Below are 9067 nucleotides of genomic sequence, written 5' to 3'. Positions count from 1 at the left end.
TAAATCTCCCTGTAGCAAGCAAGTGCATCATGGACCATTCTGTCAACTTTGGCAAAACGCTCAACATTTTGATCCATTCCGTCAAACATTTGCATCCCCTTATTAATTGTAGTAAATGCCTCTGCCATTTGCTTCACTGTAAAAATTTTGGGGGGTGCAGGTTCTTCTTCTACATTCAGACTCTCTTCTTCCTCTGCATTTTTCTGTGCTTCTAGTTCAGTAAAATCCTCGTTAGTACTTAGCTCTTCTGCTACTCTTTCAACCAACTGCTCAACATCTTCATTATCAATTTCTAACCCAAGCTGTTTACCCAACTCCACTATCTTGTTACTAATCTCAGAAATTACTTCATCTTTATTAAATCCTCTGAAACTGTTCACATATATTTTCAGGACTTTCTTCCATATTCCATTCATGCACTGACCTGCAACCTCATCCCATGCTGCATCTATGTTCTTTATACATTTCAAAATGTTGTTCTTCCAAAACTCTCTGAGCGTTTTCTCACCTTCAGTAGCAGCAACAGCCTGAGCGAAGGTCGTACGTAAATAATTCGCTTTAAAAGCTGCAATAGCACCTTGATCCATGGGTTGGATGATAGAGGTAGTGTTAGGTGAAATGTAGACTACCTTCACATCAGGTTGCATGTCGTCCAGGTGTGGTGGGTGTCCCGTAGCATTACCCAAAATTTAAAAAATCTTGAATGCAATCCCTTGTTGCAGACAATACTCCTTGACTTGTGGAATGAAACAAGTCATGAACCAATCCTCATACAATACTAGGGTCATCCATGCTTTCTTGTTAATGTGATAAAACATGGCAGTGTGTGCTTGCTGACATGTTTAAAAGCCCTTGGTTTTCTGAATGATATATCATGAAGCGCTTTATCTTGAAACCAGTTACATTCCCCCAACAAAAGTGTGATTCGGTCCTTGAATGCCTTGAATCCCGGCATTGTTTTCGCCTCTTTGTGGATGTATGCGCTTCCATAATAAGCCAGTTTCATCCACATTAAATATTTGTTCAGGAAAATAATTTCCCTCCACGATGACATGATCTAGCTCCTTAAAAGCTTCGGCAGCACCCACATCAGCGCTTGCTGCCTCTCCACTCACCTTTACACTATGCAAACTGCAACGGTTCTTAAACTTTTGGAACCACCCATGACTTAGATATGGTCGAGTGCGAGAAGCCAAGGTCGAGTGAAATGGTTGCTACTGTTTTTCCATTTTCATACTGCATTATTATCTTCATTTCCATCTCAAAAGTAATTGAATGTCTCCTTTTCTTCTGAGCACCACCAGCACTCTCACTTCTACGCTTGCCAGTCATTCTAAAGTGAATTAGATACGAAAATAATGTCGGTACACAGCGCGATTGCTATCGACAACGACAGCCAAATACCAACTACCAGTAAGTGCTTTACGCCGTGGGTGCTGTAGCCACGAGGCGGCTCAACCCAGCCCACGCGACGCTCTCGTACGGGATGGAAACGTTTCGGTCAAGAAAATACGCACATTATTTGAAAAATTTTTGGTACCGACTGTGGCTGTCATATGCACAGGTGGTTTTACCGATTGAGGCAGGTCGTGCGTGCGGGTGGTTGTAGGTCGAATGTGTCTTAATTCGAGGAGTAGCTGTAATCTGTTTCTTCAAGGAGTCTCGGCTACCTCACTGCTTATTTCAGTAATTCTCCGACTATTCGTTTCCCTGGTGATTAGTTGGCGTTTTTATGTTCTTCTGGATGTACTGAAATTAATCTGACCAAATTTCAAGTCTTTGAGAAAATCACATTTGGGTGAAAAAACACGTAAGGGTCCTCCCTTACAAAATTTTTCACTGCCGAGACAAATTTGAGATTTTGTTCAAAATCTCAGTATAGGTACTCCTGAGCATGCCGATTCCGAATCTATCATCGACAGTTCGATTGCGGAATGATTAGTGGTCGTAATGGTGCTTGGAATATTTTAATGACAGTTTTTCTCGATGCTTATTTCAGTACTTGCCAACTATTGGTTTCTAAGGTGATTGGTTGGTTTTATGTTCTTTTGGATGTACTTAATTACTGAAATTAATCCCACCAAATTTCAAGTCTGAGAGAAAATCATATTTGGGTGAAAAATCGCGTTAGGGTCCCCCCTTACGTGTTTTTTCCAGGGTCGAGACAAAATGCGATATACAGTCAACCCTCACTTTACGCGGTTAATGTAACCCACAGGGTACCGCGGAAAGTGAGAAACGCGTAAAGTGAATAACATAACATATGGGATTAAATGAAATAGAGACCAGCTGACCCCCAAACTCCACTTTTTCCAACACAATACCTATGTTCTAGTAAAAATAACATCTTAATTTTATGATGGTACATGCACACAATTAGTACTTAAGAGAAATAGAGAAATACAGTCGCCAAGTTAATGTTCATTCAAATAATGGACTCCACTCCCTCCCCCTCTTCTCACAGTACACTCGCTGGCTCTTCCCTCTGAGAAATTTTGGGGGGAAAACCAGGTATAGTAATAAATAATACCTCAAACTAAAGTTAGGATAATATAATTGACATTGCTGGATTCCTTGTTAGACCTGGAATATTTTGAATATAAATGTCATATATTTTTCACAAAAGATAACATATTTACTTAGAGTAAACATTACATCTAAAATTTGTATGTCTAATGCAAAATCTATGATGTTTATATTCAAAATGATCATCAAATTGTAAGAATTCCAGCAATGTAAATTATATTCTGGCCAGGTAATTTGTATGAATTTTATGAGCTAAAAGAAATATCTTCAGTTAATAAAAAAAAAATATTCTTCATGACACTATCTGTCAATCAAAGTACCCCACCTTGCCTCCCCCCTCTTCCAACGAGCCAGATGGTCAGTCCGTCCCAACCCTCCCCCCCACCTCCCACCAACCCTCCCTTCAAGAGAAAGAGTGGGTGAAAAAACTAGATTTTAACATTTAGTATTAAATAATACCTCAGATTAAGGTTAGGATAATATAATTGACATTGCTGGATTCCTTGTAAGACCAGGAATATTTTGAATATAAATGTCATATATTTTGCACAAAAGATAACATATTTACTCAGAGTAAACATTATATCTAAAAATTTTATGTCTAATGCAAAATATATGATGTTTATATTCAAAATGATCATCAAATTGTAAGAATTCCAGCAATGTAAATTATATTCTGGCCGGGTAATTTGTATAAATTTTATGAGCTAAAATAAAAATCTTCAGTTAATAAAAAGAAAAAATATTCTTCACACATGCCAGGTGGTCGGTCGCCGGTCCCTCTCTCCCCCACCCCCCACCAACCGTCCCTACTAGATAAATGTGCGGGAATACCAGACTGTTTTCCTTTTTAGTAATAAATAATAAATCAGACTAAAGTTAGGATAATATAATTGACATTGCTGGATTCCTTGTAAGACCAGGAATATTTTGAATATAAATGTCATATATTTTGCACAAAAGATAACATATTTACTCAGAATAAACATATCTAAAATTTGTATGTCTAATGCAAAATCTGTGATGTTTATATTCAAAATGATCATCAAATTGTAAGAATTCCAGCAATGTAAATTATATTCTGGCCGGATAATTTGTATGAATTTTATGAGCTAAATAAAAAAATTATACTTCACCCGTGTAAAGGGGTACACCCACCGCGGAATGTGAGCATCCTGGGTTCTGGCAGGGCACTGCGTAAACGTGGAAAAGCGGAATGTGGGACCGCGTAAAGTGAGGGTTGACTGTATACCAGGTAAGTACTGCTGAGCATGCCGATTCCGAATCAATCATCGACAGTTCGATTGCAGAATAATTAGTGGTCGTAATGGTGCTTAGAAAATTTAATGACTTTTTCAATGCCAATTACTCACTAATTATGGATTTGTGAGGTGCAATTTTGGTATTAATGTATTATTCTGGAAGTACTTAATTAGTTAAACCTCTTAACTTTCAATTCTGAGGGAAAAGTAAATTTTGGTCGGAAAATTAGTAAGGCATAAGGCTTACGTTTTCAGCAGTTTTGGCCAAAAATTAGATTTAGTTGAAAATCATATTTAAATGTAGGTACTCCTGAGCATGCTGATTTTGAATATATGGTCCACGATTCGATTGCGTGGTAATTAGAGGTTGTAATGATGCTTGGAAAATTTAATGACATTTTTCAGTGCTAATTACTTGCAACTATGGGTCTCCAAAGTGCGATTTTGGTGTTAATGTGACATTCTGGAAGTACTTAATTAGTTAAATCCCTTAAATTTCTGTTCTGAGAGAAAAGTATATTTTTGTCGAAACTTAGTAAGGCATAAGGCTTACGTTTTCTACAGTTTTGGCCCGAAATTAGATTTCGATGAAAATCACAGTATAGGTAACCCTGAGCATCCTGATTTCGAATATATGGTCCACGATTCGATTGCTTGGTAATTAGAGGTTGTAATGATGCTTGGAAAATTTAATCACATTTTTCAATGCTAATTGCGCGCTAACTATGGGTTTCTGAGGTGCTATTTTGGTGTTAATGTATTATGCTGGAAGAACTTAATTAGTTAAACCTCTTAAATTTCAATTCTGGGGGAAAAGTATATTTTTGCCAAAAAATGAGTAAGGCATAAGGCTTACGTTTTCAACATTTTTGGCCAAAAATTAGATTTTGTTGAAAATCACATTACAGGTACTCCTGAACATGCTGATTTTGAATATATGGCCCACGATTCGATTGCAGGGTAATTAGTGGTTGTAATGATGCTTGAAATTTTTAATGACATTTTTCAGTGCTAATTGCTCGCCAACTATGGGTTTCCAAAGTGCAATTTTGGTGTTAATGTGACATTCTGGGAGTACTGTACTTAAATAGTTAAACCCTTTAAATTTCTCTTCTAAGAGAAAAGTATATTTTGGTCGAAAAATTAGTAAGGAATAAGGCTTATATTTTCACCAGTTTTGGCCAAACATTAGATTTCGTTGAAAATCACATTACAGTATTACCCCGCCTAACGCGGTTTCACTTAACGCGTTTTATCATATACGCGGTGCCTCGCCAGAGCTGAACTTTCACTTAACACGGAATTTTTCCACATATACGCGGTGAGTGTCCGGCTCGAGACGCTATTTTTAGATTTGCCCCACCCGCCACCCTGCCTGACTGCCTGTTTTAGCTCATAAAATTCATACAAATTACCCGGCCAGAATATAATTTACATTGCTGGAATTCTTATAATTTGGTGATCATTTTGAATATAAACATCATATATTTTGCATTAGACATACAAATTTTAGATAAAAATTTTTCTCTGAGTAACTATGTTATCTTTTGTGCAAAATATATGACATTTATATTCAAAATATTCCTGGTCTTACAAGGAATCCAGCAATGTCAATTATATTATCCTAACTTTAGTTTGAGGTATTATTTATTACAAAAAAGTTAAGTATTCTGGTTTTCCCACACATCTCCTTGGGACGGTTGGTGGGGGGTGGGGGGGAGGGAGGGACCGACCGACCATCTGTTACCCTGTGAAGAATATTTTTTTTTTTTTATTAACTGAAGATATTTGTTTTAGCTCATAAAATTCATACAAATTACCCGGTCAGAATATAATTTACATTGCTGGAATTCTTATAATTTGGTGATCATTTTGAATATAAACATCATATATTTTGCATTAGACATACAAATTTTAGATAAAATTTTTTCTCTGGGTAACTATGTTATCTTTTGTGCAAAATATATGACATTTATATTCAAAATATTCCTGGTCTAACAAGGAATCCAGCAATGTCAATTATATTATCCTAACTTTAATCTGAGGTATTATTTAATACAAAATGTTAAAATTTATTTTTTTCACCCCACATCTCTTGAAGGGAGGATTGGTGGGGGGTGGGGGGGAGGGTTGGGACTGACGCGTGGTTGGAAGAGGGGAGGAGGCAAGGTGGGGTACTTTGATTGACAGATAGTGTTGTGAAGATTATTTTTTTTTTATTAACTGAAGACATTTGTTTTAGCTCATAAAATTCATACAAATTACCCGGTCAGAATATAATTTACATTGCTGGAATTCTTATAATTTGGTGATCATTTTGAATATAAACATCATATATTTTGCATTAGACATACAAATTTTAGATAAAATTTTTTCTCTGGGTAACTATGTTATCTTTTGTGCAAAATATATGACATTTATATTCAAAATATTCCTGGTCTTACAAGGAATCCAGCAATGTCAATTGTATTATCCTAACTTTAGTTTGAGGTATTATTTATTAAAATCTAGTGGTTTTCCCCCAAAAATTTCTCAGAGAGGGAAGAGCCGGCAGTGTAGTGTGAGAGGGGGAGGGAGTTGAGTCCATTATTTGAATGGACATTAACTTGGCGACTGTATTTCTCTATTTCTCTTAAGTATTAATTGTGTGCATGTGTCTTCAAAAAGTGGAGTTTGGGGGTCGGGCCGGTTTCTATTGGAATTAATCCCATATGTTCTGTTGTTCACTTAACGCGGATTTCACTTAACACGGGACCCTCTGGGTTCTATTGACCGCGTTAAGTGGGGTACAACTGTATAGGTACTCCTGAGCATGCTGATTTCTAATATATGGTCCACGATTTGAGTATGCTTGGGACAAGTCTAACTTGGTGATAATGGTTACACCTGTTAGTGCAGCACACAAATCTTGAGACGTGGGTAAGGGATATTGCTCACACTCTAATTTACCTTCTGTGTTCAAAATCTCTCCTGAGTCTTCTAAAGGCACATCGCAAATAGCTTCTCATACATATCTCTACTCATTACGGAGAAATCAGCTGCAGTATCCACTTCCATGGTTACAGTTGTGTCATTGATGCTTAAGTCCACATTATACCTATATTTATCTTTCTCTTCATGACTGGTGTAAATAGTAAACACATGGGCACTCTCATCATTATCAGGTTCAAAGTTACTAACACTCTTATGAATACTGTTTTTCTTTTCCTTCTCATCACCTTCAACGACAGGAGCAATATGTCCAATGCGCTTACAATTGTAACATCTTGAATTTTTTAACTTACACTGAAAACTTTCATGTTTCCCTCGGCACCTCTTACATTTTAAATCAACATGTGTTCCTTGTTTTGTGGCATAATTCTTCCTTTTAGCTACAGTTACTTTACACAGAGCCACTACTGCCAACTGTTTCACTACCGGCATTAGGAACAAATTATCTGGTGTTTTCTCTGCTAATTCCATGCTTGTAGCTATCTGACATGCTTTTTCAAAAGTTAAGTTAGTGGGTAGCCATAATTACCTGATGGCAGCTCCCCATACTGCATGACTTCTTGCAGCATCTCTTGACAGGTTCTTAGCTCTGATGTCATTTCTTACAACCTCTCCTCATGCTATTTTTTACTTGCCCCTGGCTCTCCTCCCTTCCACATAGAATCAAGCTCCTTTTGACCCAATTGGTCTCTTCTATTCTCTTAACATGTCCAAACCATCTCAGCCTACTTCTATGCAAAACTTTGCCAACAGTTGAAGGGTTTAATGACTTTTCGTCCCTTTTTTCATTCCTCACCTTCAAATTTTCTCTCTAGGACAATGAGTTCTATACAGTGATCCCTCGGTTAACGAGATTTAGGTTAACGATTTACCTTCCATAAGATTCTTAACTTCGGTTAACGAGCAATCCCTCGATTAACGAGTTTTTTACGAGCCGACCTCAACATGTTTTCGCTTGCATTTGGCGGTCCACCAGCTGCAGCATTAGTCCGCCAATACAGTAATCAGTTTTAGGGCTTAAATTCCGTACTATTTTAGTAAATATCAAGAAGTTTATACTATTCAATAATTTTAAATGTTTAATATTAACTTTTTTAGTAATTTTAACAATTATTGAACATAAGTGAAGGTAAAGAAACTAGTTTCTGGCTCACCATCCAGCCTGTTAACACACCAAACAGGCGTTAGTCTCTTTCTCTTTTCAGTGGAGGTAACATCTAGCTTGACTCTCTCTTCAACTAAATGCTTTTTTTCTGTGTTTGCATGCAAATTATTGGTCATTTTTAAATTTATTTTACATATTGACAATATATAATGCAGTGAAGTGTTGATTTAAAGAAAATAATCTTGAATTACACCAAGAGAACTAAAATTTTATGGGTGAAATGGTATCATGCGGTGACTTCTCTTCCACCCCAATGCCTTCTCTTCTCCCTTCTCCTCCACCACAATGCCTTCTCTCCTCCCTTCTCCTCCACCCCCATTCTAATTCCCATCATCATCATCATTATCCAGGAACCTTCTACATACACACCTCAAAGTAAGTGTACTTTTTTACCTTTTTTGTTGAACTTAGGCAATTTTCGGTGAGCTGGAACGAATTACCCAAAAACCCAATGAAACAATGGTTTCGGTCAACTGAGTTTTTCGGTTAATGAGCAACCTGCTGGAACGGATTGTGCTCGTTAACCGAGGGACCACTGTATTGAATCAATGTTCTAAGAGGTAATGCTGAGGTATGAATAACATATAATAAGTGCAATTTTCACAAAAATTTTAAATACAGTATACCTGTAGTCTGGATTTACGCGGTTTTTGTTTATGCGTTTGGTCATTTACGCGGTGCCTTGCCAGAATGAAATGTTTTAATTACGCGGTAAATTTCATCATTTACGCGGCGAGCGGCTGGAGAGGTCCAGACCGCTGCGCCATTTTTTACTCGCAGTCCATTCTTGTCCATACGCGGGAAGCGGCGTGGTGCACATTAGGCCGCTCTTACGTTATCACTGACGTCATATGACATATCGGACTGTGATTGGGCCACGCATCCTTACCACCCACGCATTCCCTCCACCGCTAGCTGTGATTGGTCTAATGTACCATGACGTCCCCTGCCACCAGACGGTAGAAGTCGCTGACCTAGCCAAGCCTGTCTCATTGTTCTCAGTTCTCCGCGTATACAGTTCTCTCTCGTGCCCGCTATTCCCCTCACAATGGCCTCCGCTGGACCCCCACCACCCCAGAAAAACCTTGAACCTGGACCAAGCCATGATAATGTGAAAGAAATC

This window comes from Homarus americanus, unplaced genomic scaffold (assembly GCF_018991925.1).
Source record: "Homarus americanus isolate GMGI-L3 unplaced genomic scaffold, GMGI_Hamer_2.0 scaffold32583, whole genome shotgun sequence".
Lineage (NCBI taxonomy): Eukaryota > Metazoa > Arthropoda > Malacostraca > Decapoda > Nephropidae > Homarus > Homarus americanus.
The sequence above is the reverse complement of the archived record's forward strand: the minus strand, read 5'-3'. Positions refer to the sequence as shown.